Below are 8,323 nucleotides of genomic sequence, written 5' to 3' on the forward strand. Positions count from 1 at the left end.
GAAAAACAAAAATCACCCAAAAAAGGAGATTCCCTTTCATGCCTCATAGGAACAGAGATAATTCAGGGAAATTCCTACCCAACACCCCCACCACATCACAAAACCACCCTTCTCTCTTCTTCGGTGGCAGTGATCCAAAAGAACTTTTAGGTAAACAACCAGAGATATTTGAAGAACCTATAAGAGAAGAAGAGGAAGAGACCATCCCTCCTGAGACAATGGCTAAAAACAGAAATGCTAGGGGGAATGGAGAAAGAGTAGAGGGTACCTTTCCCATATGAGAAACCAATGGGGACACTAAAATGAAGAACATAAGCCCTTCAACCCTACCTCACTTCCATGGTTTGACTACGGAAGATCTTAACACCTTTTTGTTTGAGTTTGCTGTTATCTGTCGGACCTATGACTATGCAGAAGATGAGTAGAAGTTGAAACTGTTTCCTTCTACCCTCGAGGATGTAGCATTGCACTGGTTCATGGGGTTACCTAGCAACAACATCACAACTTGGGCTTAGATGTAGCAAGCCTTTAATAACAAATAGTGGGACTACTATAGGTCAAAATATACCAAGGAAGAAATCTTCTGAATGACCCTGGGAAGTGATGAATTCTTGGAAGATTATGAAGAGAGGTTCCAACTCAGTTATAAAAAGGCCAGGTTCACACTTGACCCTGAATCTTTGAAGTTGGTCCTGCTAAGAAGAATTCCGAAAGACCTTCTAGACACCCTCCATTTGCTGGCTGGGGGAGACATCTACCCACTACCTTAAGAAGACATAAATACTGTTTTTAGAAACCATTCTAGGGTAGCAAGAAAGAGAGGTAGGGGGAGTCAACCCATAGCCAGTACCTTCTCATCCAATTCGTCCCTCAAAGGTGAACTTGGAAACATGCTGGAAGACTTCAAGAGTGAGATGTTGCAGACTATTGCCATGCAAATGGATACCTTGCATATCAAAAGGAAACAAGAGGAAGCAAAGAGGGCTTTGGCCATTTTTTTTCCTAGGTGCACGAGAAGGCATCCTAGGAATGAATGTCCATTGAAATCTATAAAGGTTTTTTCAGTCTGTGAAGAAGATCATTCTACAGATAAGTGCCCTTCCTTGCCCGGACTTAAAGCTGTATACCAAGGGGCTGAAGGAGCCACTAAACCACTCTATTTCATGAACCAAAGGAGACCACATGGACCTAGACCTTACCAGCAGGGAATGCAAGGGACTTCCCAGGCATACTACAACCCCAATCAAGCCACTTCCATACCTTCTTGGGGTCCCCCTACTCACCCTTCCTGGTCCACACCTCCTCCTTGGTCATATCCATCTCAATATCATGCTCAACCAGCCACTCACTCATTTCACTCCTATGCTCAGCCACAGCCTCAGTGGAATGCATCTCCTCAAGGGTGGAGGCCCCAATACAACTCTCCTCCCGCTCTTTTGCCTCCACCAACTACTCAACCTCAACCATTGCCTCCTGCTCCACCAAGGTAACCCCAAATTCCTGCTCAACCGAACCCGAACCCGAACAGAAGATAGGCTCAACAAGTATATAGTGGGGAACCATCATGCCCAACCTATGCTGTGGAGATTCAGGAGATTAACCTATGATTGGGGAAGGTTCTCCCAGATAGGTAGGCTCCCCCTAAGGAGGATGAGGAAGATAAAGAGGAAAGTGAACCAAAAGTGATTCCACCCTTTCCTAAGAGATTATCCGGGACAACCCAGCCTACCCAAGAAGAAACTGAACTTTTGGGAGAATTGAAACAACTATGTGTAAAGATACCACTTCTCCAAGCCATAAAAGATGTGCCTATATACAACAAGATGATCAAAGATAAGTGCTTCAGACATCTAGGCAAGCGCAAGAGAGATGCCCCAACCATCAATGTCATAGGACAACTGTCCGACCCAATGTTGGGGCAGGTAATTTGTTCAAAGTATTTAGACCCTGGAAGCCCAGTAGTTGATGTCCACATCAATGGCACCATAATTCCCCATACCCTAATTGATCTGGGGGCTGCCATTAATGTGATGATCAAGGACACTATGCTCAAGCTCAACCTCCAAGGCTCCTTGAGAAAGACCACAATTGTACTACAGTTAGAAGACCGCTCCACTGTGACCCCAGAAGGGATTGTGGAGGACGTGATGGTCTCCATTGATTCTTGGGAGTACCCTGCTAATTTCCTAGTTCTCCAGCGAAAGGCAAAGCTCATTGGGTATCCTCTCATCCTGGGAAGACCCTGGTTGGCTACTACGGACGCCTACATCAGCTGTCGAGCTGGGAACATGACAATCAAGAACGAGCATACGTCCAAGCAGCTAATCCTATACCCTCCTGCCCAACCCTTGCTAGAACATGATCTACTTCTCTGGTTGGAGGAGGAGGATGAGGATGAAGTCTATGCTGCACCACTATGTACAGTAGAAACTACCATGGGGGGGGGGACCGCAAACTGAGGATGATATCATTGAAAATTTAATTCAGAATCCACCCCCCAGTATTTTGCCATTAGAAGATCTAGTGAAAGAAACCTAAGACAATCCCTTAGTTGATTTCTGTGTGGCCGACCCGACCTCTCTCCGTGTTAAGAATATAGAGTTTGGCCCTAAAAAAAATTTGAAAATTAACTCATCCCTATCCACCTCCTAGGAAAAGGAATTGTGTAGCTTATTAATAAAACATCTATATGCCTTTGCCTCGAGCTATAAGGAGATGAAGGGAGCGCACCCTTCAGTTTGTACTCATCACATTTACATTAAGGAAGATTGAAAACCAGTCAAGAAACCTCAAAGGAGGATGAATCCAGCCCTTAAAGACATTGTCAAGGAAGAATTGCAAAAATTACTGGATGCAGGATTCATTTAACCCATCTCCAACAGCGAATGGGTCTCTCCTTTGGTGCTAGTGCCAAAGAAAAATGGTAAGTGGAGAATCTATGTCGATTATCGAGAATTGAACAAGGCCACCAAAAAGGACCATTTTCCTTTGCCTTTCATAGATCAAGTGTTAGATGGTCTGGTGGGGAAATTTTTTTTCTCCTTCCTAGATGGGTTTAGCGAGTACAATCAAATCCAAATCTACCCATAAGACCAAGATAAGACCACTTTCACTTGCCTTTGGGGTACCTTTGCATATCGGGTCCTTCCTTTTGGCTTGTGCAATGCTCCCGCCACTTTCCAGTGAGCAGTATTGAGTATATTTTCTAAACTGGTTTATGATGCAGTGGAAATATATATGGATGATTTTACTCCTTATGGTTCTAACTTCCAGGAAGCTTTATCTAACCTAGGAAAAGTTTTGGACAAGCGTATTGAAATGAACCTGTCCCTCAGTCCGAAAAAATGTGAATTCTTGATAATTGAAGGGACCGTGCTAGGTCATGTAATATATCAACCAGGATTGCAGGCGGACCCCAACAAAATTGCCATCATCCAAAGGGTCCCACCTCCTCAAAAGGTGAGAGATGTCCGAAGTTTCCTAGGCTTAGTGGGATATTACAGAAGATTCATTAAAGATTTTAGTAAGTTAGCCTCTCCATTGTTTGGTCTTTTGGGAAAAGATGTTGAGTTCATATGGACTGAAACCTGTCAAGAAGCCCTAGATACCTTGAAAAGTAAACTTGTGACTGCCCCAATTTTGAGAGGCCCCAACTAGGCCCTACCTTTCCACTTTCACACAGATGCCTCAAAAAAAGCAATAGGAGCAGCCTTAGGGCAAGTTGATGAAAAGTTACCTTAAGTCATATACTTTATAAGCAAAAATTTGTCAAAGGTAGAGTTAAACTACACGGTAACCGAGAAAGAACTCCTAGCTGTAGTACATTCTTTAAATAAATTCAGGCATTAAATCACAGGTTATCAAACTTTTGTACACACAGATCATGTTGCAATTAGGTATCTGATGAACAAACCGGATGTAAATTCTCGCATTATTAGGTGGTTTCTTTTATTGTAGCAATTTGACTTAACCATTGTTGATAAGCCTAGTAAGGAAAATGTTGTTGCTGGATTTTTGTCTAGAGTAAATTTTCCTACTGGTGAGGAAGGAATGGTGGATGATCAAATGCCAGATGAGCATCTATTTGCTATCTCAGTACTCTCCCCATGGTTTGCTGATATAAAAAATTACTTGGTTTCAGTGCAATTCCCACCACACCTGTCCTCAAAAGAGAAGAGCAAGATCGTGAGAAAAAGTGCCCCTTTCACCTAGATTGGGGGAAATCTCTTCAAAATTGGCCCAGATCAAATTTTGTGAAGATGTGTCAGGGAGGAGGAAGTTTTTGACATTCTCTTGACTTGTCATGACGGGCCTTGTGGAGACCATTTTGCAGCAAAGAGGACTGCCTTCAAAATTCAACAAGCAAGTTACTATTGTCCCACTCTTCATCAAGATGTGAAGAGATATATCAGCCATTGTGATCGATGCCAAAGGATGGGGAAACCTACTCCAAAGGATGAGATGCCCATGCAGCCTCAAGTGACTTTTGAGCCATTTGAGAAGTGGGACATGGACTTTGTGGGTCCTATCAACCCTCCTTCAAAACAGAAACAATACATCATTATGTGCACCAATTATCTAACAAAATGGGCAGAGACAAAGGCAATCAAGGCAGCAACAGAAGAAAAAGTAACTGAGTTTTTAAGAGAGAACATCTTCTATAAGTTTGGGTATCCAAGAGAACTGGTTACAGATCAAGGCAGTCAGTTCACTTCCAATCTGGTTGAAGACCTGCTCACACATCATAAAGTCAAGCACAGAACTTCCACCCCTTATGTTGTGGGGAAAAATGCCTATGCAGGACGATCCTATCCACCTAAGGTGTGACAGTGCCTTAGCAACAAACAGATACAGCTATTATGGTTTCTTCCTTTATGAAATGTGAAAGAGGGGAGATCGATAGACTTACCGTTGTCTTCCGTTTGTCCCTCGATCTAGATCCTCTTCTCTTTGGGTGTTCACAGCTACTTGCCTCCTCGCTTGCTCAAGAGAACAGCTACTTGATTTCCACGAGATCACAAGAGAACAACTACCTGTGACAAGAGAACAGCTACTTGCGACAAGAGAAGAACACAACACAAAGGCAAATATTCATATTCATAAATGATTCAGGATTAGAAGTAAATCAAATACACTAATGCAATCATACAAAATACACCAGCATATAGGAAAGAACCAAGATAGCTTTATTGATTGATAACAAGGTTCAGGAAGAGATACAACCCAGAGGGCTCCAATCCAGCATCTCCTTCCCAGTAGAATGGAATTCCTTCTTCAGCTCCCTTCAAAGCATTAAGCACCCAATGTTTCCAGTCTCAAACCAACAACAATTCTTTGCAATAATAAAATTCTAGCCTCTAGATCTCATGGAGGAGAGATCTATATATAGATGTTTGGAGAGTGGATGAGTCAGCTTGAGATCTGACTAGTGTCCTCTCCCTCTATCAGTTCTTGAGTCCACTTGGAGGTTCTTGCTTCCACTTGGAGATTTGGAACCTCTTACTCATCACCAGTCGAATTCCCTGAGGCAAGTGTCATTTTGGAAGCTTCCTGGGCTCTGACACCTTGAGGAATGAGTCTGCCACATGTCCAAACTCGCTCAACGCAGGTAGCTAGTGTAGCAGTTGACATTCAGCGCGGATGCTCAGTGGAGCAGTTGACATGATCCTGAATTGACTTGTTTTTGAGTGGTTTCAGGTGGAGAACTTCTGTGAATTGCTGTGGTTGGTTTGCCTTGTTCCTCTAGGGGTAGGAACAACATGTTTAGGGACTTTGGATCCCTTAGATTATGGACATTTCATGCTCCATACTGTAAGGCACAAAAATGTGTATAACAGTTGCCCCCTAAAGTATGAGGCCGTTTATCGGGTGAAATGCTTTATCCGGGAGGGTCCGAAGTTCATCCATTTGCCGGGAGGAGACCTGTAATAAGATACAATACAATACATTATGATTCATACTGCTTTCATGTTCTAGCTGAGGCGGGCATTCCCATGCTCAGCTTTATAAATTCATTTTTGTACATAGAACAGACGATCGTCTGATGGTAGACTGATAATTTTGGCGAAACTATCATCCTTTGAGTAGGATGATCATCTGCTGCAATGATGTACATGTCAAATGTCTTTATTTTTCCTGAATATATATCGCAGCCCGGATGGATGAAACTAGATCCGGGGTCTTCAAACTCGTTCAATCTTCACTCTAAGTACAAGTCGATCCATGTGAGAATTGCGCTGAAGTCGAACATGGAAAGACATCGCTTGATTACTGGTCAATGATGTAAACCGTTAACAAGCGCGAGAGGAATCACCGATAATGATAATGACCCTCAAGGTACTGTAGTACAATTCACGTGGTGTGAATAAAGGACTTGGCGTCGAACACCACGCAAAATCTTCTGGTCGAAGGTCATTGATGTATACCTGTCGCCGGAAGTGAGAAACTTGCCATTGAGGCATGCAAGCTTCAAAGTACTGAAGGGGTTGTTCCTAGATCAACTTCTTGGATAATGAGCTGATGTCGACAAGAAGCGATCCGTCAAAGGAGGGCCTTAATGAATCCCACATCAGTGACACGGAACGGAGCTAATGATTTTAATGGAGGTGAAAACGATATGTGACATATGATTCAGGGTGGCGGTCATGAATGGATGAAGGATAATGTATGGCAGTGGATGGGACCCGGTTGACTCTTTCTGAACGACTTCTCTTGAACATATGGCGACACTGATGCGATGGATCGGTAACATTACCCCAAATATGGATGGTATGGCGAGACCATGGTGATGTGACCGGTGAATGAAACAACCCAACCCGATTGTGGTACGGAGGAAAAGTGTCATGTTCAAGAGCGACCTGCTACCATCAAAGTTTTCTTGATTTTCTCCCAATTTTTCCCCAGTCATTGCTGACCAGTACCTCTTTATTTTTGTCAAGCTTGAGGAGGATAACATATGCTTGTTCTATAACCTGCCCTTCGGGCAAGCCCATCGCTATGCTTTAACGAGCCTAGCGATAGTGAAACTCGTTCTCGTCTAAAGACAAGTTTGTCGCTATTTAGTGGTTTAACGAGTCTAACGAGAAGGATAACTCGGTCCTTTTCATTTTTAGAGAGTTTGAAAAGGTACATAAAGTTAACTCCAAAAGTCCTTTTTCGTCATCTAATCCCTTAAGTCTGAAAAAGTATAAAACAATACAGAAGGGATGAGTTTTCGATAGTTTTAACGAGCCGAACAAAACAAGCACTCGATCTTTTTGTGCAATAATCCCTCAGGTCCAAAAAGATTAAAATCTAGAGGAGGGATAGCACTTCCGGTCGCTTTAACGAGCTGGAAGGCCAAAACTCGGCAATCTTTTCATATTTTACGAGTCAGTTGAAAAGAGCTTAAAGAAGACTCGTCTTCTGCGGAACGAGTGATGAACAGGGTTAGCAGCTGATTCCAGGTACAAGTTGGAATTTTCCAATCACGGCAGTGTCACAAGGATGGCTAGGTGAAATCACTCTTCGCAGCTGTTCCTCAAAATGGGTAAACAATCAAATGGAGGTAAACGATCGGCCAAATGAAAAGTGGAGGTGACGGTGCAAACACGACCAAGGCTTTTATGGCTGATAAGGTTACGTACACAATGGTTATTTTACCGGTTCATTTTTTCTGGATGAGCTTGAACTCTAGGGGAAAGCTTGCTCACAATCGCTTTTCTATTTTTTAACGAGCATAAATTCCGCGTTAAAACTGCTCGAATCTTATGTTTATTTTTTAACGAGCATGAACTATGTGCTAAAACTGCTCGGATTTTGCGTTTATTTTTTAACGAGCATGAACTTTATGCTAAAACTTCTCGTTTATACCAGTCATATGATAAGAGTGTCTCATTGTAGATGCTATTTTTTATGGAGCTTCATCTCACGTAAGCTTTGCCCCGGATCCTTTCTTTATGCAAGTTCGGAAATGACTAATCCTACGAGTTTAAAGGGTTAGAGGTCCTAAAAATTTAAAAAATAAATAGTTGCCCCTTGCTTGCATTCCAAAAGGTTTGCATGCCCCCAGGTATAAAGAAGAGTTTCAAGGTTACCTCTACTTCTCTTCCGCCAAAACATTTGTTTTAACGAGAGAGGCTTACCTCTTTCAGGTTACCCAAAGATTGTCTTGTTAGTAGTTTAAACAAAACAATTCCTTGGAAATGTCTACCGGAATATACAAAGGTGGGTGAAAAATAGTTTATTTCACTCACATAACTTTGACAAAAGAATCTTATTCTAGAACAACCCCTCTTCCTCTACGGACGGGGTACGGACTAGTCATATTCTCCCGCGGAAACCT

The sequence above is a fragment of the Pinus tabuliformis genome, chromosome 9 (genome assembly GCF_031772625.1).
Source record: "Pinus tabuliformis cultivar Carrire ecotype Pingquan chromosome 9, CPIR1, whole genome shotgun sequence".
NCBI lineage: Eukaryota > Viridiplantae > Streptophyta > Pinopsida > Pinales > Pinaceae > Pinus > Pinus tabuliformis.